Here is a 23991-nt window from a genome sequence, read left to right on the forward strand (position 1 = left end):
TTGGAATCTTTTTCTCAGAAATCCAAGTGAAAATAGATGGCCTGTAGCTTACCAAGTTTGCCGATGACTGCAAACTGGGTGCTATCATTAGTCTCCCACAGATGTTGACATACTACAAAAAACACAGACAAGTGATTGATGTCAAAGACACAGACTTAAACTAAATGCAAAAAAAAACATGTTATCATCCCTTTCAGCAAAAGGGAAGTCCCTGCAAATTACGATATTAATAGTACCCACCCCCTTTAGCTCAAACCCCATGATGACAGATTTAGGAATGCAGGTTGATAGCAACTTTAACTTCGATCACCATGTGTCCACAGTGGTAAGGAAGGCCTTCTATGTCACACATCTCATAAGTAAGGGCATCGCATCCAGAGCTAAGGATGTTATAACTTCCCTATACTCATCCCTCATCAGACCACTAACAGAGTACAGTGCTCCCTTCTGTATGTACCTCACCAGACACCTGCAGCAGCTGGAGAGACCTCAGAGGTTTCTCACCAAGAAAATTAAGGGCCTTCAACACATGACCTACATGGACAGACTGAAGGCCCTTTCACTGTACTCTGTATCTTATAGGCTGCTGAGATGCAACTTGTGCCTGACCTACAGAGCAGTCTCGGACCCTGCCGTAATGGAAGTGTTGCACATCTGCAAATAAAATGGGACAGGATTCACTCACTCTAGGGATCTTAACCTAGCCTGAGAGTAACAAGACATGCTGGAGAGACAGATATGTCTCCCACAGATTGCCACTCATCTGGAACAAACTCCCAATTCATGTAAAACAGAGCTCCTCAATTACTCTATTTAAGCATAACTTAGACAAGTGGATGGGACACTGTAAATTTACCCCGGGGTGCCACCTATGTCCCTCTTGGATAAGGGCAGTTGGTGCTGATCATAGACTTGCACTGCAAATATAGACCATACAACCTGGTCAATAAAGAAACAAGGGTATAACATGGCTAGGCTTATAAAGGCCCTAGGGCCAAAAGCCTATTAACCTCCTATGATCCTATGAACCTATGAAGAAAAATACAGGCAAAGGCACCAGGATATGGAAAATTTCACAATACAAAAAGAATAAGAAAGTAAAGGGGTTAAGTCGAAAAGATGATTAGTAATGAAGAAGTTAAAGAAATAGAAACTAAAGTTATGGCTTACCTAGGAAGTGAAAGATTTCCTGCAAAAAGTCCAACACAAGTCATATCACAGCGTGATGGAATAGTGAGTCCCCAAATGAAGGAGAAATATGTGAAATGTGAAGCTTCTGATCACTTGCTGGATGATAATGGTATGAAGCCTTCTGTAAGAAACTAATACAAAAGTTCAGCTGGAACTGTACAGCAAAGGAAGGGACAAAAATAGCATGGCAACTCTGATGCAGGCAGTGTTGTGGAGTGAGGGACCAATGAGTTCTCACATAAAGGAGCAGTAGATGACGCAGGATGGATCTGAAGAGGATAGGCCACAGGAAGATATTCTGGAACTTTCTGTAGATGCTCACAGGAAACAGAGAACAAAGACTGTGCTCAGTTTACAAGAAAATGGTCTAAGGGAAGAGTTACTTGATTTAATAGAGATAACCAGATATATTAAGATCAATGAAAGTTATAGATTACAGAAAGTAAATAAAACCCAGAATGTTAGAAGTCTGATAAAACATATGAACACAGTAATCAATACTAATAACAGAAACACATGTGATATCACAGAATTAAACAGGATATATTACTGTGCAACTAAATTAATAACAGATAAAGTCTTACCACAAAAACATAGAACAATAAGGAAAAAGAAGGGAAGAAAGAAAATGCCATAATGGAAGCATAGAATAGAGAGAACTGTAAAGCAAGTAAGACAAGAAATGTCAGTGTTAGAAGAATATAGAAAAGGGAACAGATCAACAAACATATTTAGAAAGATAAACATGGTAAAAGCAATGCACAGTATCAGAACAAAACAGAATCTACTACACTATTGGAAATAATAAACTAAAGGTATCAGTGCAGGCAGAAAAACTTAGAAGCCATGCATATAAATATCAAGGAAAAGTACAAATTACGCGATTCATCGATTACCCAAAAAAATTTATAGAGAACTGAGAAACAAAGCAAAAGGAATAGAAACATCACCAAAAAAGGAGAAAAAAAGAGACATGTTAGACAAATATTTATGAAGACCCTGTGGAACGTAAGCAAGACGCTGAATGGATAGAAAAATTAAAACAAACATTAAGGACTTCAAATGTACAGGATATAAAATGAGATAAAGTAGCAGCCAGAGAAATCAAAATACAATTAAATACCTCTCTGGAAAATCCCAGGTCCAGATGCAGTACCTAACTTCTAGCTAAAAGTATTAACATCTTTACAAAAAGATTTAGCTTTGAGTAAGAATTACATATATGCACATCCCAAATAGACACCAGCCTGGCTAACAACAGGAAAAATTATATTCTTCTTTAAGAATGAACATGTAATCCATCCTAAAAACTATAGACAAATAACTTGCCTTCCTACTATGTACAAACTATATACTGGAGTTGATGCAGACAGACTCAATAGTCATTTAGAAGAAAACTTGGTTTTGGCAATAGAATAAAAGGGTAACAAAAGAAAGTCATATGGAACAAAGGATTATTTAAATAAAGCCATAATAGAGGATTATAAAAAACAGGAAAAATCTAATTATGACGTGGATATATTACAACAAAAAATCTGACAGCAACCCACATTCATGGATAAAGGAGTACTTACAGATGTATAAGATACAGCTTATATTGATCAATTACAATACAGTGACCATGAAACCATGGCAAACCATTTTGCAGTTAAGCCATAGCAAAGGGCAATTTTCTATCCAAGGGATAAAAATTCAAAGGGGGATATTCCAGGGTGATTCTATGTCTCCACTGTTGCTTTGTCCAGCAGAGTAGATAATGGACAATTTGACTCCAAGAAAACAATGTGGCTTATAGATTTCTCATCTACTTTTTGTGGAAGTTGAAAGCACAATTATAAGTGGTTAAAACTTTCTCAGATGATATACACATGTCAATTGATCTTGACAAATTTGCAAAAGTAATGATTAAAGCAGCAATGTTGTACAACTAAGAAAATATCAGTCTGGGACAGGAATGTAATATAAACGAACTTGTGCAGGAGGGAATGGGAACTGATGAAAGATTAGAACTAGAACATGAACAAATGCAAATAAAACTCAGTAAGGCATACTTCATAAGACTAAATCTAATATTAAAAACAGACATCTGGGAATAAAGTCCAAGCCATAAAGCAGTTTCCTCTTCCTGTTCTTACATACAGTTTTAGTGTGACTGAGTGGTCCCAAAAGGTATTGGATTAGATGGACAGGAAAACAAGAAAAAATGCTAATCAAATGATTATATATCAAGATTATATATTCCGTGCTCTGATGCAGGTATGGGCCTCCTTGAAATTGATTACATGATATTGAATTGTATAGATTTGCAGTCATGGGACTGCATAAATATCAGCTGACTTCATCAGATCCAAACATAGCGAAAGTTTTAAAACACGAGGAGAGGAAGTCTAAAATGACCTGTCTGCATAGTTTAGCAGAAACATCCCAGTGTCAAGTGGGAATGGAAATCAAACCAGCAGTAGACAAAAATCAGACAGCAACTGAATTTGCCAAAAAAACAAAAGAAAGAATTTAAGGAGAAGGATCAGATGGGGAGGAAATAAATGTGGAAAATCCATAAATACAGAGCCAAGTAAAGAGATCTCCTAGAGCAACCTCATGCTGATCAGGATTTGATGTAGGAATGGTTAAGGAGAGGCAAGTTAAAACCAAAAGATGAAAGGTTAATAATGGCAGACCAGGATAGTGGACCACTTACATATTGGTTTGCAAAGCCCATTGAGCATATGGGAAAAATAAACAAATGTAGATTCTGTAAAACTGAGTTGGAAATAGTCACACATCTGTTGCTGGAAGTGATACACTCATGGCAGAGGGTCTGCACATTAAAAGGTGCAATAGTGTGGAAAGACCGTTGCATTGGTGTTTGTGTATACACAAAAGTAGCTGAGAAGCATTGGAAACGTGAACCATAATGCATGATAGTGAACTGAAGTGTGCACCACATGGGATCACCCATTCCAACAGAGTGTAGCCTCCCTGACATCACAGATGCACAGGTGAGAGCTGCCCTCTCCAAAGCAAAAAAAAACAGCATCAATGGGACTGGACGGTGTCCCGGGCTGCGTTTTACATGAGCTCCAAGAAGAACTGAACCCTCACTTAAAAATACTGTTCAGTCTCAGCCTTACAACAGGATATGTACCCAAAGAATGGTGTACAGCAACAGTGGTCCCACTCCATAAAGGTGGTGCCACAATGGACCCCGGAAACTATCGCCCTATAAGCCTAACTAGCCTGGTCTGCAAAGCTATGGAGCGTATCATCATGGAACTCATAAACAAAGACATTGGGAACCTCCAAACACTGGATCCTACCCAATTTGGCTTTGTTAAGGGCAGATCTTGCCTCTTGAACCTGGTAAATTTCTTTGAAACGGTCACCAAGGCCATAGACAAAGGGAAGGTAGTCCACACAGCCTACCTTGACCTTGCAAAAGCCTTTGACACAATACCCCACTCAGGCTTCATAAATAAGCTCACCAGCTTAAATATTAACCCCTATGTCACAAGATGGGTTGCAAACTGGCTTAGGGATAAAACCCACATGGTCAGAATTGCAGGTGCCATGTCAGACTCTAAACCAGTTACAAGTGGCGTCCCACAAGGCTCAGTCCTGGGACCTCTCTTGTTTGGTATATATTTCTCTGAGGTACAGGCTAACACAGGAGGACTATGACTGACAAAATTTGCAGATGACTGCAAACTGGGGACCATAATCGACTCGCCGGCTGACACAAGCATCCTCCAAACAGTGACGTATAACTGGTGCCAGAGCCATGGCCTAAAGCTAAATGCCAAAAAGTGCATAGTCATCCCCTTTGGGAAAAACAAAGTGCCCACAAATTACCACATAGGTGGTAATCCATTAAGTACGGAAGAAGTAATTAGGGATTTGGGGACCCAAGTAGATTGCAATCTCTCCTTTGACAATCACATTGCCAAAGTGGTTAGAAAGACATTCTATATAGCCCACCTTATCATGAAGTGGTTTACATCTAGATCAAGAGAGGTCATTGTGCCACTCTACTCATCACTCATCAGGCCCATAATTGAATACAATGCCCCATTTGGGATGTACTTTACCCGACACCTGCTATAACTAGAAAGACCCCAAAAGTACCTCACCAAGAGGATCAAGGGACTCAAACAGATGCCCTACGCAGTTAGGCTAAAGAAACTCCAGCTCTACCCAGTTGCTTATTGCCTACTCAGAGGCGATCTGTGCCTGACGTATAAAGCCATGTCCAACCCAGAATTAATGGACATGCTCCACCTCAAGAAATCCAAATCCATCAGAATTACATGCTCCAGTGACTTAAACCTCAGCACAGAAATAAATAGAACATGCTGGAGGGACAGAGTCATATCCCAGAGGCTCCCCTCACTCTGGAACAAAATCCCAATCCATGTCAGACAGTGCCCCTCAATGGCACAGTAAACAAACCTTAAATGGGCTATCTTCTGTAACCTACTATACAGAGCCACAGTCAACTAATCTAAGAAGGGTGGTGAAAGCCAAACACACTCTGGCTAGGCTTGTAAATGCCCTAGGGCAGATAGCCTAGTATCAACCTATGAAAGAAGTCAAAAAATGGACACGGGAAAACCAAATATAGAAGTCCATGAAAAAAGACAAAAGTAATATTGATCACTGAAACTGCTACACCTAGTGATGACAGTGTCTCATGTACATAGAGAGAAAGAAAAACACAAAGCCTTAAAATATCATTATTTCAGGCAAAAATGAGAGCAATGGAAGAAAGATAGTCAGTTACAACAGTAGTGGGAGCAATGGGTCTAATAAAAAATATTTATATATGCTACCAATATATGTAACTGTATCAAATGCAGGAGGAGTCAATTCTGGGCATATTACAGGTACTGCAAAGAGCACATGTGGCTAATATCAAAGACTGAAACTATACTAATCTCATGAACTTTAATTATACCCTGAGTTAGGAATGGGTCCATTTCTGTCATGGTCTTAGAAACCCAACATTTAGAGAAATTAAACCATTATTTTTCTTCTGACAAACCCCAGCATTGGGACTTGAAAGGATAAAGGATTTTGGTGTTGGGACCAAAGAGACTTTGGATACCATTGTATCTTCTTCAAGGAAGTTTTCAACAGGGGTATCTTGAGACTCATTGACTCCATGAAACCCAACATCCTAAGGTATTCCCTCGCAGTGACTGAAGTCTGAGTGAAAAATTTAAAAAACAGATCTAGATACAGAGTTATTTTTTTTTTCCTATGGAAGAAAAAGCTTTCTAAACAGAGGTGTCTAGCTGTCAACCTAGGAAAACAATCCACAGAGAAAGAGTCAAAAAAGATTTTCTCTTGGAATACATGCTTGAGCAAGAGATCTCTCACCCAAGTGAGAGATTCCTGACACTTTGAAAAACACTCCACAAAAATAAGCAAGTCATATAAATATGGAAAACTGTGAATACAAAACTGACTCATTCACCTAAGCATCTTATTAGTGGAGGATAAAACAAATCCAAAAATCTAACACTACCAGGAATCAATCCACCGCAAGGGCAACCAACTCCAGAAAGAAAACCCAAACTCTAGGAAATTCAAAATATTTATTTAATCTTTAAAAGCAGAAATAGCTTTTTATCCAAATAGTGGGACTTCTTCAGAATAAAAAGAATTAAAAACAGTCCACTTTTTTATATATAAACCAATTGTACAATTAGCCAATAGAATACCAAGGATTTAAATACAAAGAGTAAATACTTGGTCTATGAACAACTCTTAACTTAGATGCCTTTTGTTTTAAGACAGGGATTAAAGGAAACAAATTAATTCATACCAGGTGGGTAACAAACATCAAGCGTTAACTGACAGAGGGTTAAAATACATTCCCCTTTTAGGTGTAGGTTTGACTGAATTCAATGAAGACATTACTTCTGATAGAATTAGAGAGACAGAAAATGTGGAGGTACTGACAACAACCAATACCTGTTATGCTACAAATGAAGGACTTAAGCAGCCTGTCAAAAATTCATATAGGAGAGCACTTACAATGCAGTACAATGCTGGGTCTAATATAGCTAAGGACATCTTGAACAAAAACTGGAACATCCTGGTTAGTGACAACAGGTTGAAAAATATTGAAAGAAGTGTTTTTAACTATATTTATTTTGAAGAAGCCCCACTTGTTGGATGAAAAGCTATTTTTACTGTTTAAAGTGTAAATAAATATTTTGAATTTCCTGGTGTTTGGCTTCCTTTCTGGAATTGACAGCCCTTGTGGTAGATTGATTCATGGTGGTGTTAGATTTTAGAAATGTGGATACCCTCTAGCCTGAAATGAGCCATGACTGGAGCTAGGCACTTTGTAAACACTCTTGGTGCAGCGGATAGTCCAAACAGTAAAGCAGAGAAATAATAATGTGATCCAGACACACAAACCTTTAAGAAACCTTTAAGAAAAGTCAGACGTGTCGATGAATAGGGATATGGTGATAAGGATCTTTTAAATCTAGTGTTACCAGGAAACTTGAATGAAGAAGAAGAGGAAACAGATTGTGAAGTGACATCTTTTTTTAATTTGGGCACTATCAAAAACAGGTTCAGAAAAGAAAGATTCAGAACTGGTTTCCAAACATTCTCTTTCTTTGGCACTAAAAATGTCCTTGAATAAAAGTCTTTTTCAACCTGGGAAGGAGGAACTGGTTCCATCATACCCTGGGTCATGTGTCATGAAGGACAAATGAAAATAAAATGTCTGGTCAGATGGATGAGGGATTATTCCCAGGAAAGGAGGAATTTCCTCCCACTGCTATCTGTAACCTTGATGAATGATCTTCAGAGCCCACTTGTCTGAAGATATCTGTTACCAAAGAGAAAAGTGGACCTGTTGGAAGGGAAATGGGACTGTCAGGATGGAAGTAGGGGACAAGGTTCCATAAATAGTTATTTTGACTTGTTAGATTCTTCTTGGTTTGGAAGGTTCCAGAATTCTTTTTGAAATGTTTGGAACCCCCCTTACCATTTTGTTTTAAACATCTGTTTACCTGCATTTTGTTGTGAATGTTTATTTTGTTTTTTTTGTCAAAACTGGATGAGGAGTTAGAGAATCCCTTAGAAATTTTGGAAAAGGAGGGCTGTAAATTCTTAGCAATTGCCTGTATCAACTTTCGCCTTTCATCACACTTTTTGATCACCTCTGCTGCAGAGGGGTCAAAACCTAAATTTCTATCCAAAGCACAATTTATTTATTTTTTATTTTTTTATTTTATTAAATTTGTTTACCGAGTTATGTCCAACTGGGCCAGAAGCACATTTTCAGTGGAGACCTGGGCAGAAAAGCTCCAGATATACAGTTAACAGTTACAGACTAAATAATATTAAAACATAATTAAACAAATTAACACAATTGCAGGAAAATACTGCTAGTGAACTCGTGTTTCTATAATACTATGACTAAAGGCATACGTTTGAGCCATTGTCACAGTGTAATGAAACTTGCAATATTAATTACTATAAAAGATGAAATAGCAGGTGGTACACAGAATACATGGATAGTGATAATTTAGAATCTTATTATTAATATCGTATGGGAGGTACTGATAATGCAGCCAGACAAACCTCCGCAAAATAGTACCAGTGACCATAGCCCTGGAAGAAGTATCAAATGAGTCATACATACAATATAAACAAAGACTAGTGATTTGTGAAATAGAAGTGACCAAATTACTTAAAGCAGATTTTTCCTTACAAGAGGAAGCTGACAACAAAACATTTCTCATACTTTCACAATTAGTCAGAATTCAAAATTCAGAAACTCAGAGCTGCAGAAGCATACACTTTTCCCCAGCTCTTATCAGTAATTTCCCCATCCTTATCAGAAAGACTAGAACTGTAATTAACTAAACGTTTAGCAGCAGTAGGATTAACTGAAGTTATAGCTGCTGGGTCAGGTTTGAGAAGAGCATATAAAAACTTAAAATACTGAGGATCTTTATAGATTGCATTTGCCTTTTAAGGGGGAGCTGGCCAACTATCAAGAAAATTACCAGTAGTAATGCACACATCTTCCAAAGCTGACAGAACTGGTCTGGAGGGACTGGTGAAGGTTCTGGAGATTCCCTCTGTAAGAGCTCATAGTATTTTCTGAGGGATTGGGAAACCTCAGTTTTCTCCCACTGAAAACACTGACACATTCTGAAATCTATCTCAGAGAAAGAGAACCTCCCCCCCACCCACAGAGGAAGAATGAGAAATTGAGCTCTCCTTTAAGTCTGAAGCAATTATCTGAGAAGAGAACTTTGCATATGTCCCTTCATCTTCCTGTCCAGATTCAGAATTTTTAACTCTTCAGGAAAAGAGGAATCTCTTTCTTTTACCAGAAACAATATTATAAGAAGGCTCAATAGCTTGAATTAAACCCCAAGCCAAACCTAGTAAACTGCTCCTGTTTAAGGAAATTTGAGGAGTAAATACATGTTTAGTTTTGTGTTTCTTTTTCACAGGAGAAATTGGGCGTAAAGAGTTAGTAATGGCAGCCAACAGCTTCCCTGGGGATGGGCACAACTTTCTGAAAAATAGGAAAGCCTTCCCTGTTCCCTCTCCAAGGACCGAAAAGAGAAACACTCCCTTGCCCACTGAGGGGACCCCTAACAGCCACAGAGGTCATGGCAAAAACCAGTCCATAGTGACTGTAGGTGCTACACTAGAGAGATCTGGGTAAAAGGTGAGTGGTCTCTGGTACCACACCCTCAGGTCAGTTTATAACAGAGAGTAATCAGTTTATAGCCAAACAAAGCAATTAACAAATAGATGCAAATAAAATAGTTTGTCTGATATTTCCTGAGACTAAATAACTGGCATATGCAGAAAAGTATACCAGTCAAGCAAAAAGGGATAGTGGCCAGCTTAGCAAGGGGTCCTTAGAGTGCATGAACTATTTCACAGAGACTTTCACTCACAGAGCAGGCAAGTATTTAACTGATTAAAGTTAATATGCAGCAAGGTTCTTCATAATAAATATGCTTACATTAAAAACTAACAAAATTCTCAGCAAACTTGTATGTATAGTGCCCTTCTGGCAGAGATCCTGCAATAACAAGGTCAGATGTAGGGACCACAGTCTATTAAACACTGACAAACTGACACACGGACAGTACAGGCCATAAAATCTAGAATTTTGAGATAATTTCTGGCAGATGCCTAAGACTGGTTTTGAGATATTAGAAAGTATTCCCTGTAGTTCTCAACTTTGTGTTGTGGAATAAATGCCATTGTAAGTGTTGTATCTTGAAGATATCCTAGAAACTCTGTATTGTGAGAAGGAAATTGAAAAGTACAGTTTTGTACCTACCATAAATGTAGATGTTCGAGGATCTCCATTGCTGCAGTCCTTACATATGGGTATTCCACTGTCCACAATCGGCCCGAATACCAAAGGGCTAGAACCGGCGTCGGTCATCGGTGCCAGTACAAATGCGCATGACCGACGCCATAACCTCAGTCTTTCTTGCCTCAAACGTCAGAATGCAAAAAACACCACCCAAACCCCAACCTAAAAAGAAAAGGGGGGAAGGAGGGAGGGAAAATTGGACTGCAGCAATGGAGATCCTCGAACATCTACATTTATGGTAGGTACAAAACTGTACTATGTTCTTCGTCTCCCATTGCTGCAGTCCTTACATATGGGTAGAATCCCAGAGCAACGGAAAAAAGGGAGGCTGGTCAACTAAACAGCATTAGGAGCTGCTGACATGCCCTGTAAGATTGCAGTGGCAAACCCAACCCTAGACCTAGAATAAAGAGGTAAATGATAATGCTTTGTAAAGGTATGTACAGAACTCCAAGTAGCTGCTTCTAGAATGTCTTTAGTAGCTACCCCTCTCAAAAAAGCAGTAGAAGTGGCCGTAGCCCTAGTAGAATGAGGCCTGATCCCAACTGGAACATCCTTTCCATGATGAGAGTAACAAAAACAATACAATGGCCAATCCACTTGGAAATAGTTTGCTTCGAGACAGCTTTCCCTCGTGAAGTCAAAGCAAAAGAAACAAATAATCGTTGAGATCTTCTGAACTCTTTGGTTCTGCTCAAATAATACCTCAACTGCCTATGTACATCCAAAGAATGCAAAACTTTTTCCCCTTCATTTTGGGGGTTAGCATAAAAAGTAGGCAAATGTATAGATTGGTTCAATGCCACATTAGAAATCACTTTAGGCAGAAAAGTAGGATTAGTACGTAAGGAAACTCTGTCATTGTGAAAAATCAGAAAAGGTTCCACTGCCATGAGGGCCTGTAATTCAGATACCCTTCTAGCAGAAGTAACAGCCAATAAAAAAAGCAGTCTTCCAAGACAACAACTGCAATTCAGCTGTAGCTGCAGGTTCAAAAGGAGGCAGAGTCAGCTTTTCCAAAACAAAATTAAGATCCCAGGTAGGAGTAGGAGCCCTCCGTGGGGGTCTTATATTCTTTGCCCCTCTAAGAAACTGTTTAACCAATGGATGTGAAAATAAAGGAGGGTCACAATCATAGTGAGCAGAAATAGCTGCAGCATGCACTTTTACAGAAGAGAAGGACAAACCCTTGTCCAATAAAAAAGTCAAATATTGCAATGTACAACTCAAATTAGGCAATACGACATCAAAGCCTTTAGCTGAACTCCAAAGAAAAAATCTCTTCCATTTACCAGCATAAACTTTTCGAGTACTAGGACGCCTGGCTTCCAAAATAACATCCAAAACTTGTTGAGGGAAAGGTCCTCCTTCTCTAAAACAGAATGCGCCAGGCTGTCAGGTGTAGGGATTGCACCCTGACATTGAGAAAATGATTGTTTTCCTGTGACAATAAGTGAGGAATCTGTGGTAATGGCCAAGGTGGTACATGAATTAGGCTCCTCAACAGAGGGTACCAATGCTGACGAGGCCAATCCGGTGCTATAAGGATCATGCAAGGTTTGTCCCTCCTGACTTTCAACAGCACCTGTGGAAGAAGAGGCAAAGGAGGAAAAGCATACACGTGAAGGTTGCTCCAACTGAAGGATAGTGCATCTATTTTCCAGGCTTTTGGATGAAATAGCCTTGTGCAAAACAGGGGCAGTTGGAAATTCAGAGGAGAAGCGAACAGATCTATGTCCGGGGTTCCCCAAGCCATTCTCAACTGAAGAAATACCTGAGGGTCCAATTTCCATTCGTGAGGATCCACAATCTGTCTGCTCAGCACATCTGCTAAAGAATTTTGTGCTCCTGGCAGAAACTGTGCTCGAAGAGTGATGTGCAGATTCAAAGCAGTTTCCCATAACAGCATTGCTTGTCTGCAAAGAGGGTAAGAATGAGTTCCCCCTTGCTTGTTGATGTACCACATGACAGTCGTGTTGTCTGTTCGAATCAACACCAGTCCTGGTTGAAGTAGGCTTTTGAATCCTTCCAAAGCAAATTGAACTGCCAGCATCTCTTTCATGTTGATATGCAAGTGAAGTAGCTCTGGGGCCAAAGGTCTTGAATCCATTTTCCTTTGAAATGAGCTCCCAGGCTGACTCCCTGTCGTCAATATCTGACGTGCCTCTGGTTGGGTCACAGAGAGCCCCTTGTTCAGGTGACATTCCTGAGCCCACCACAGAAATTCTCTGAATGCAAGGTAGAATCCGAATGACAGTGTCCAAATCGTGGCAGTGTTGAGTCCAAATGCTTTTGAGATACCATTGTAGCTTCCTCATATGCAGTTTGGCATTGGGAAGTACTAGAATGCAAGATGCCATGAACCCCAAGGCTTGAAGGACTGTCCTTGCAGTCAGCCTGGACATTACTGATAGCTGTTGGAAGTATAGGTGAAGATTTCTTTGTTTGTCCGGGGTAAGAAATGCCATCTGAGCAGCTGTATTCAGTTTCACACCCAGAAAACACATCTCTTGTGAGGGTACTAGACTGGACTTTATTTCATTCACAGAATACCCTAGGCATCTTAAAACTGTCATTACATACTGCAGATGTTGAAGGCGTTAGTGATCTTGCCTTGAGCCAGAATCAAACAGTCGTCCAGATAAGGATAAATTTGAATTCCTGTTAGTCTGAGAAAAGCTATTACTGGAGCCAGGACTTTTGTGAATACCCTGGGCACAGTAGACAAGCCAAAGGGCAATGCAGAGAACTGATAATGCAAATTCCCATTCCGAAATCTCAGGAATTTCCTGCAACTGGGCCTGATAGGAATGTGAAGATAGGCCTCTTTGAGATCCAGAGTCACCATCCAGTGATCTTTGCCCAGCATAGGTAACAGCTGTTGCAGTGTTAACATCTTGAATTTTGGAATTTCCAGAAAGGTATTTAGAATGGACAAGTCCAGAATTGGCCTCCAAGTATTTCCTTTCTTTGGCACTAAGAAAAGACGGGAATAAAACCCTGTGCCTCTTTCTGCAGAAGGTACTTCCTGTACTGCTCCCAACTGAAGCAGAGAAGAAATTTGTGTCTGTGCTTTCAGTCTTTGCTGATGAGGCACATCCGGCATACCTTTGAAAGGAGGGAATGTGTGAAAATAAAATTTGTAGCCTCGATTTATTATGTCCAATACCCATTTGTCTTGGGTAACCAAATGCCAATTTCTTTTGAAAAGTCTCAGTTTTCCTCCTAGAGGGGCTGCCAGCAAAGCAGAGTCCAGCAGCTGAAGACACTGGTCATTGGTTCTGTTTCCGAAAGGACTGACCCCTGCCCTCCCCAGCAGAAGGGGTAGAAGAACTCAAAGACCTAGAAGTAACAGGGCCCTGAGAGGAAGCCCTACCTCTACCTCACCTGCCCCTAGATTGATAATCCAAGAGGGAAAGACCACCCTTAGCAGGCCAATTCCTACTGTACTTAGGGGCCTGAACCTGTATTATGTCCTTAACTGTCTGCATAGACTTAGCTTTTTCCTCCATCTTTTTCAAAACTGATTCTACTGGAGGACCAAAAAGAACATCAGATTGTAGAGGAGCATCCATAATTCGAGCCTTAACATGCTCTGACAAGGTCTGATCTTTAAGCCAAGCATGCCTACGAACAACTGAACTAGTAGCAGCCACCCTGGAAGAAGCCTGTAAAGCATCAAAACCACACTGCAAAGAATGCTTACCAACTTGGTCTGAAGCATGCACTAAATCCTGAAGCTCCTTACATTCAATACCTTCAGCTAAAGCATCTACTTTACATTTCAATTGGCCCAGCAAATAATTTTGATACCGGAGCATATGAAACTGACAATTTAAAGCTCTCATAGCCAAAGTAGAAGAGGTATACAGTTTTTTACCCCACCTATCCAGGGCCCTAGCATCCTTGTCCAGAGGAACTGGATTCCTAACCACAGAAGCCCTAACACCTTAGGGGCCCTGAGTAATAGTTTCTGGATCAGCCCTAGGACTCTTATATAAGTACTTGTGAGCTTCCGGAACCCTGTAGTATCTATCTGGTTTAACCGGGGCAGGAGGCAGAGAATCTGGGTTAAGGGCAGCCTCAGAAAATACATCCTGAACAACATCCAGTACAGGGGGAATAGCCAAGGGCCTATGCTGAGGCAAAAACAAGAATTCTCTTAGTCTTTTACGAGAATCAGAATAATCCTGGCCCTCCCATTTGAAATGTTCCCTCATGGAATGCAAAGTCTCAGAGAAAGAAAAATCTTCTGGAGGGGACGCAGAGGGAGTAGTGTCCTCAGCTTCCGAATCAGAATAGGGAGGGAAATCCTGAAGTTCTTCTACAGAGGAATCTGACTCATTGGAAGACTGAACCAAACCCTCCAACTCTGTCTCTACCCTGGGCCTCTTCGCAGGGGGGGGGCATAGAACCCCTAATTAAAGTAATCAAATCTTCAGCCATCTTTACCATGTGCTTCCTAGGAGCTGGACCCTGGGGACTAGCACCAGAAGGGGCAGACTTAGACTTAGACAGGGCTTTGCTTTGAGAAGGAGGAGGCCTAACTACCCTATGAGGGGAGGGAACCACTGACAGCAGAGAAGCACCCTCAGCCTGGCCTAACACAGGAGAAGCCACTTCCTGCAGTAACAAAGGCTCCCCTTGAGACTCAGGTAAACTTTCAGAAGGAGCAGCTGAAGTAGCCAGTGGTACCACAGAACCGAATGGACGACTCATCCTGTTTGGACCGCAAAGACTTTTCTTTGCATTTCTTAGAAGAACCAGTCGTCGGAGAATCTGACGGCATGTTGTAATACAACGTACTTACCAAACACCAGCCAAGCACAGTCCAACCGACGTTTAATAGTACGCTTGTTAAAAGTAGCACAAAAGCGACACCCAACAACGTCGTGCTCAGGCCCTAAACAAGGAATGCAGAGTGAATGGTAATCCCTATGAGGAATCTGTTTCCCACAAGAAATACAGTTATTAACTTTTCTGACATCCGTCAATACTGAGGCAAGAAAAGACAAAAGTGTCCAACTTGGTCTCCGGTCTGAAACTCGAAAACCGACAATTCCAGAACACCGAAAGGCACTTGCAAAAGCTGCTTCTGCTTAGGACCATGCGGCAAGAAAGACTGAGGTTATGGCGTCGGTCATGCGCATTTGTACTGGCACGTACTGACGTCAGTCTCGGGCGCTGATGACCGACGCCGGTTCTAGCCCTTTGGTATTCGGGCCGATTGTGGACAGCGGAATACCCATATGTAAGGACTGCAGCAATGGGAGACGAAGAACATCTATTTCTCTCTGTTCACCTGAAATCCCATGATGAGAAATGGTTTCCTTATGAATGGCTGAGATATTTGACATAGGGTCATAGGTTCATAGGTAGGTACTAGGCTATCTGCCCAAGGGCCTACGTAAGCCTAGCCAACAAGGTTCCCTGGCTTACGCCACCCAAGAAAGTTATTGTCCTGTGCCACTGTCGAGCAGAGACACAGAAGTGATCCCCGGGGTGTATTTCCTATTTCCCATCCACTCATCAAGATTTTCTTGAAGAGTGCTAATGAAGAACTTTGCTTGACATAGATGGGTACTCTGTTCCAGAGTATGGGAAGTCTCTGGGACAGGAATCTATCCCTCCAGCATGTCCTGTTTATTGTGGTGACAAGGTTTAGGTCCATAGAGCATGTAGCTCGGAGGGATTGGGATTTCTTTAGGTGTAGCATGTCCAACAGCTCTGGGTTTGACATAGCTTTATATGTTAGGCAGAGATCACCTCGGAGTAGGTGAAAGGCTACGGAGTAAAGCTGGCGTTTTTTAAGGCGGTCAGTATAGGGCATTTGTTTGAGGCCAGTAATCCTCTTTGTGAGGTACTTCTGTGGCCTTTCCAGCTGCTGCAGATGTCTTGTGAGGTACATTCCAAAAGGGGCGTTGTACTCTATAATGGGTCTAATGAGTGTCGAGTAGAGGGGAACAATGACCTCTTTTTTCCTGGATGAGAACCCTTTTATGATGAGGTGTGCCAAGTAGAAGGACTTCCTGACTACTGTGGCGATGTGACTATCAAAGGAGAGACTACTGTCCACCTGGGTCCCAAGGTCTCTTATCACGCATTCGGTGTTAAGTAGATTGCTGCTTAAGTGGTAGTTCATGGGTACAGAGTTTTTACCAAAGGGGATAACACGGCACTTTTTGGCATTGAGCCATGCTGGAGGGATTGAGCTTGAGGCCATGGCTCTGACACCAGGCATCTGTCTCAGCGAGGCCCTTCTGTAGGATGTCGACATCATTTGGGGACTTGACTATGGCTCCTAGTTTGCAGTCATATGCGAACTTCGTTAGCCAGTGGCCTTCTGTGTTAGCCTGTACTTCAGAGAAGTAGATACCAAACAGGAGAGGTCCCAGGACGGAACCCTGTGGTACTCCACTTGTCACTGCTTTAAGGTCAGATTTGGAGTCTGCAACTTTAACAGTGTGGGTTCTGTCAGTGAGCCAGTTGGCAATCCATCTTGTGATGTAGGGATTTATACCTAGTTTAATGAGTTTAGGTATAATTCCAGAGTGGGGGATGGTATCAAAAGCCTTGGTGAGGTCAAGATAGGCTGTGTGAACCACCTTACCCTCATCTATGGCTTTGGTGACTGCCTCAAAGAAGTCGATCAGGTTCAGGAGGCATGATCTTCCTTTCACAAACCCGAACTGGGTGGGATCCAGAGTTTGGAGGTTACCAATGTCTTTGTTTATGAGTTCCATGATGATACTTTTCATGGCCTTGCAGACCAGGCTCATCAGGCTAATAGGTCAATAGTTCCCAGGATCAGTGGTGGCTCCCCCTTTGTGGACTGGGATAACTGTTGCTGTGTGCCATTCAGTGGGCACAAAGTCTGATGCGAGGCTATTATTGAACATGGTGCTTAGGTGCTTTAGAGAGTGCAGCTTTTACCGGTGTAGTTGTGATTACGGGGACTCTGCATTCTTCCTGTATAGATATGGGCCCTTTAGGGGGTGAGAAGGGGGTAAAGTTAGCACTGAACCTATCTGCCAAGATGTTGGCAATATCAGTTGGTTCTGTAATTTTTTTGCCTTTGTGCTGTAACTCAGAGCAGATCTGGGTGTTGCCATCAAGATTCTTGACATAGCTATAGAATGCCTTGTGGTTGTCCTTGGAATTAGTGGCAATTTTGTTTTCGTAGCTAGCTTTGGAGGATATTATAATGGATCTCAGCTTCTTACTGAGGCTGACCAGGGAGCTCCTCCACTCATGGGATTTTACTCTCTTTTGCAACAGTTTCTTCCTTCTGTTGTACAGTTTGTTTATGGCAGGGGACACCAGATTGGCTTCCATTTTTTAGAGGATGGTGTCTTGGTTCTGTTTGGGATAGCACAATCCATGCACTCGTGTTAAAGAGTGCATTTGTGTAGGATTCAGCAGTTGTGACTGTATTGTCCATCTGCATGGGTGTCATGAAGTTCACCACTTTTGTCTTAAGAAGCATGGTTGGCTTTGGAGAAATTTTTTACTGTGGTTTCCTTAATGGGGGGTGTGGGCAGGATGTGGATATCAAGGGTGATTAGCTTATGGTCGGATCAGACCAACGAGGAGTTGACTTCAGGTGTGGAACACCGGTCACTCATGTTGGTAATGACTAGGTCTAGGATATTGTTGGCCCTGGTGGGGGTGTGGATAATTTGATCCGGGGCATTGGAGTTTATGAATTCCAGAAAGCGTTGAGCTAAGGAGTTGATACATGAGTAGTTTTCCCAGTTAATGATGGGGTAGTTGAAGTCACCCATTATTAGGGTGTTTGGTTAAACCCTAATATTTTGCAGTACATCAAGAAAAGAGGAGTGGGAATCCCATGGCATGGTGGGGGATCTATAGCAAGCTACAATTTGGATTGCAGTTTTGCCCAGAGTTAGTTGCACTTGGATAACCTCGGACGCATTATGCTGAGCAACTAGCCTGGAGGTGTGGATATCCTTAATGAATATGGACTCACCTCCGCCTTTGGTGTTTCGGTCCAGGTTACATGGCTGAAAAGTGTGGCATGAGTTATAGCCTGGTAGTGCAGGGGTGCTCTCTGGAGCCTTGAACCAGGTCTCAGTCACTGCACAGATATCGATGTTCTCCATTTTAAGGAGTGCCTCAAGTGAGTGCATTTTGAGATTTAGATTTCTAGCATTGAGTAGCATTACCCTCAGTTTTTGCTTGCCTGTAGCTGTTATGGTGGTGAATTTGTTATTTGAACCTTGCCTAAAAAAGGCACTATAGGGGCAGCAAGAGCCTTAGCCAGTATCCGGAATCACAGGGGCGACCGATGCAGGCCATCTGTGGCAAAGCATCTTGGTCTGTCGATCATGTCATTTTAACCAGACAGATACTGGATCCCCTTAGAATGACACCAGAAGCTTAGCCAGTTGTTGAAGTCAATCATTTTGTCCTTGTACTGTGGTATCATTCTGGGTGATGGCAGAATGCTACTCAGGGCTAGGGTCATACCTGCCTGGGCTACAAGATTGGAGAGCTCTTCCATGTCTCTTTTCATGTAGTCCAGGGAGGTACATCTCAGGTCATTCACACCAACATGGACAATGACAGAGTCATATTTGTACTTGTTGTGGAGTGACCTGAGTGCGTGGATTATGTGGTGGATCCTGGCACCTGACAGGCAGCTGACAGTAACCTTCTCCTTGTTTAGCCTGGTGAGTGGGACATCAGTGTGCCTGACTATACAGTCACCTATGACTAGTGTGTTGGGTACGTTGTTTTGCCTTATTGGCTGTGATTGAGTGGCACACTGAGTCTGTGGGCTATTTGTCATTTGGATTGTGTTGGGGGATGGAGGTTGCTTGTGTTTCTGCTTTGGAGATCTCTGTTGCTTAGACAGATTATTATTGAGAGCCTCCGCAAATGTTTTTGTGTTACTATGTGTGGATTTTGGTGGTGTAGATTTAGTGAGACTATGTGATGAGTGTGGTGTGGTGGAAATGTTTACCTTCTCCTCATGACTGTCAAGTTCAGTCTTGGTTGGAGAAAGATCTACCTCCAGTTTGGCTAGATAAGTGCATCTCTCACAGTTTGTAGTGTTGGGTGGTAGGAGGACAGGGTTGTCTGTGTACGTGAGGCAATTTCTACATCGCCTCAATATGCCCAGATTAATCAGATAGACAGGAGAGAACACTGGGAGCTGACCCTTGGACATGCCTGAATAAAAAACTATTTCCTCTAGATAAGTGAGGAAAGTGAGTACAAGAGCTGTTTTTCTCTAAGCAAGTGAGAAAAGTAAGTATAAAAACTGTTTTCCTCTAGGTAATGAGGAAGATTGAGTGCTATAGTAATTAGTAGCTTATTTAGTGCTTACAAGTTCTGAACAAGTGCTGAGCATGAATGAGCAAATTTAAGTGCTAAAACTAAGAATCTGTATCTGCACTAGATGAGTTACAGGACAGAAACAAGTGCAAATGCAGGTTTTCAAATCAGAAAGTTGAGAGAGATGGAAGAGATTGCCCAAACGGCCAGTAACTACAGTTTCTGGGCCAGAACCACTCCTTATGTGGTAGACAGGTTACCTAGTGCTTGCCACTCCCACTGATAAGCTAGAAGGCTTCCCTCCAACACAGAAAGGCTTGGGGGGCTCAGAAGGATACATACAGTCCTGGATACAGCAAATCTGTATCTGGAATACTAGTTACAGGAATGGTAGGAAACAGGCTTTTTTTTACAGAAAAGTGGCAAAAACAGTAGTAAAAACAATTCACATGCAGTGCAAGCTAGCACACTTGAGTGGCTGAGAAGCCATCTAGAAAAATAAGGACATCATCTAAATAATGAAAAGTGTGAATGCTCTACAACCCATGAGATCTATATGCTTTGTAAACACTCTCAGGGCTGTAGATAAACCAGATGGTAAAACTGCAGTTGATTGGAATGTGATAGCAATCACCTTTTAAATCCAATGTTTTATAAAACTGGAAGGAAGAATAAGGGCTAGTAGAGATTATAGGGAATGATGATGTGAAGGTTAAGAAAAAAGTTCTAGAAAGGTCTCCAGGTTCCTTCTCCCTTTAGCATCAGAAAAATTCTGTAATAAGACCCTTTCCTAATTTCATCTGGGGGGAACAGGTTCTATTACCCCCTGTGACAGCATGGAATTCAGAAGAGGAGAGAAAAGGTCAGTTTGATTGGGAAGATGTGGAGGGACCCTTGAAAATTCTGAAAGGTGCCCCAGTGCCAGTTGCAACCCTTTCAAATGATTCTCAGTAACTTAGTGTCTCACGCTATCAGGTGCCATAGATGTAAGTGAAGGCCTAGACTTTGGGAAAGCTTTATCGGGTTGCCAGGGTAGGTAGTGGGAAAATCCTGAAGGAGCATATAGTCAGTCTAACGTTTTTGATGGTCCTTTGTTGTGGAAGAATCCTACTTCTTCTTCTTTTTTTTTTTGAATCACCTTCTCACTGTTTTTTTAAATGCCATTTGCCTGAGCCTTGCTGGGAACATTTGCTCTGCTTCCTGAATGGGGAACATAAAGTGGAAGAAAGGTTTCTGTTATATTTAAGAAAGGAATGCTGGAAGCACATCTGCATATGAAGAACCAAATAATGCTTCTTTGTCCAGGGGACCATTTGAAATATCATTTTTAACATTTATGGTATTATGTTATGGTGTTATATAAAGTCTGCGTAAAGCTGTGTGGTTTGTATTACTCTTGGTTTGTCAAAATAGTTAAGGCTGGCTGCTAAGAGGTTTGTCAGAAGTTGAATCAGACAAAGAAATTATTGCAGGATCTACAGTGGGGTTAAAATAAAGAAACATATGTGACTGGAGCACTTTATATAACTTATTAGATGGCTAACTGTCAAAGAAAGTGCAATGCCTGTCAAAAAAGGCATCCTATAATGCTGGAAATACAGGAGGAACTGGACCCTGTTAAGGAGACTGTACCTGTAATAAATCATATCTTTGTTCAGATTCAGACATGGCTTTTTATTCCATTGAAAAAAGTCCCTTGTTTTGGCAGCAGTACTAGAAGAGGACCATTTTTCAGGAGGGGATCTAAGGAAAAGCTCTCTTCAGAATCAGAATCCTCACCTTGTGTTGAGGGAATATGAGAAACACTATCCCCGTCTAAGTCCTGTTCCTCACACTGGGAATCAGAATCTGACAAAGAAGAAATTCTCTGACTCTTCTCATGAGGAGGACGATCATCATTTAGAGACTAAAATGCTCTGAATAGCCCTCTTGTTAAATTCAGACAGTTATCTGCTTCAAAAAAAAAAAAAGAAAAAATATCTAGATTTATGCTTCTTCTTCCTAGGAGTCTTGTTAATGGAAATTGGTTCAACAGATGGTCCTTATCCCATGAAAAAGGCTACTTAGTATTGAATAGTGATGGAGCATCTCCTGGTACCTTTCTCAAAGCCTGCAGGACTGGTTCTCTCTATCCCTGAGAAGGAAACCATACAGCCGCAAAGGATATACCTGACTTCTGGTCTGTGGTGGCATCCTGAGGGGTAACACCAGATGGGCAATGAGAAAAAGATGAACAGTCTGAGGAACAACAGATCAGCACAGCAGAGTCACCCATCAGTGGCTGAGACACAAAATAAGCTGTCTTGAAAAATGAACCCTCCTTAATAACTTGTTTCTTCTTGCAGCTCAGGGAGGAATCAAAGATTTAGAGGGACCCTGGTCCATGTCCTAGCTGCAAAAGGAGTCTCACAAGCATATAGTAGAGCCCATAAGATGTAGTGATACCTTTCAACAAATAGAAGAAATTTCTAAAGTAAATATTTTTGTGACAAGCACCACACATACTTGATGTAGCCCCTCACAACAAAGTAATGCATAAACAACACACTTTTCCTCACAAAAATTAACTAAAACTTAGAGAATTCTACAGGAACTAAAGACCAACTTACTGATGAGAAAAGTGCTTGATACATGGTTAGCGCTACTCCGAAGAGTCAATTTTAAACTGAGAGAAAAATACATTTCTCTGGAAAAAAATTCTTAAAGATTACCCAACAAAGAAAAAATTCCAGCCCCTCAAAATACTCCTGAGGTAAAAGTTTGCTGCCTTTATTCCCCAAAAAAAAAATACAAATTTACACAAGAATTCCCTCAGAAAAACTAAATATTAAAATGTTGCTTTGATGGATGGACAGGGTAGTGTGACAATTAGTCAAACAATGGCAGAAATGCCCTAAAATAAAAATATTATATAGAAAACATTTTTTTTTTCAAATTAAGAGATTGGAAGGTAATCCCCAACAGTGTACTTCTCTGTCCTGCTTTGATGAAGTGTTATCCAACCATCAATCACCTAAGGTCAGCAAAGGAGTGCACCCTTCTGTGTCAAGAAAGATCTGAATTTTTTTCATGTCCTAGCCACTGCCTTTATATTGCTTCCTTTGAGCATGGCAGTAGCTAGAACATGTAGAAGGTGTGCTAAAACTTTGAAATGGAAGCTGTGTGGCTGGTTGGATCCCTTGGTGAAACATTCCATATAGCCTCAGCTACTGCAGCAGTGATGTAATGAGGGACATTCTGGTTCACCTACGGTGCACCAGATTATGAAAGTTTGTCAGAGTTGAGTAATGCTTTTGCATCAAGGACTTGAATGCCAACATGGCCAATACCAATAACAGTGCTAAGGACAGGGATATCAACATTAGTTCTGACCAGCCAGTACTGACAACTGCTGCTCTAGTGACTAGTTGGATTAATGTCGGCAATGTAGAGGAAGAGGCTGTCAACCACTGAACATCAGATGCTGTGCCCACCTAGGAATCGGCCTGTGAGTGTTTCCATGGCATGCACTACAGAGTATATATGAGGCCCCATTCATTAAAGTCTATTTCAGCACCCCCATGCTATCCTTCTAGAGACATCAGCAAAGACTGCAGTAAAATTATATGGGTCGCTCCTTAATAAAAAAATTGCAAGGCCTATTTCAGTAGAAACTACCTACGTACTATTGTTAAAATGGGGAAGAATATATGCAGCAGAACTTATATTACAAAATGCTACAATGTATATTTAAACTGATGGAACACTTTAAACATTGTTACCTTGATAAAAGCATATTATAAATATAAAATATCATGCAAACATTAGAAGTACGGAATGTCTTAATCCGAATGTGAATTTAGTTAAGTGGTATGTGTCATATCACAGTTTGTTAATAACTGTACACATTTATTTGTCTTTGAATCAAAGTATTAAATGTAGCAGTGTAATGAATATTGTATCCCAATATCCTCATCATTTAAGATAAATTACACCAATAAACTCTGTCACTTTAATGAAATTGTTGTGAGGTTACTGGGTAAGCTATATAATACAAATATAATTCCCTGTATGTAGAATACCTTGGCATGTACAAGAGTCATATATAAAACGTTCAGATTTCAGTGAATATTTCTATAAGACTA

General features: G+C 41.1%; 1 protein-coding gene across 1 annotated transcript in view; it reads right to left on the reverse strand.

Moving 5' to 3' along the window:
• The window catches only part of LOC122791453 (mucin-6-like), a 1454314-nt gene that overhangs the window by 909134 nt on the left and 521189 nt on the right, over positions 1-23991 (reverse strand). The window lies entirely within an intron of this gene.

This window comes from Protopterus annectens, chromosome 17.part0 (genome assembly GCF_019279795.1).
Source record: "Protopterus annectens isolate FY-2018-M chromosome 17.part0, PAN1.0, whole genome shotgun sequence".
In the NCBI taxonomy this organism is placed as follows: domain Eukaryota; kingdom Metazoa; phylum Chordata; order Ceratodontiformes; family Protopteridae; genus Protopterus; species Protopterus annectens.